Genomic DNA, 260 nt, shown 5'->3' with positions numbered 1-260 from the left:
ACATTATCTATACTCCTTGTTCATCGTTGGCATGGAGTATCACTTGATTGGAGAGCTTGGGTTAGTTTAGTTTGATCATTCTTTCGCCTTACTTGATGATTTCTTACATTAGAACATACTCTTTCATTTGATCTCAATTGGGTAAGTATGAACGTAGATTAGATCTTGGATGATGTCGTGATGCTATTTGATTGCTTCTCCATTGAAATTCTTGTTTGCATGTAGATTGATTTTCTTCTTGAAGCGATTTCGAGATTATT

This window comes from Dendrobium catenatum, unplaced genomic scaffold (assembly GCF_001605985.2).
Source record: "Dendrobium catenatum unplaced genomic scaffold, ASM160598v2 fragScaff_scaffold_215, whole genome shotgun sequence".
Taxonomy (NCBI): Eukaryota; Viridiplantae; Streptophyta; class Magnoliopsida; order Asparagales; family Orchidaceae; genus Dendrobium; species Dendrobium catenatum.
Note: the sequence above shows the minus strand (reverse complement) of the source record.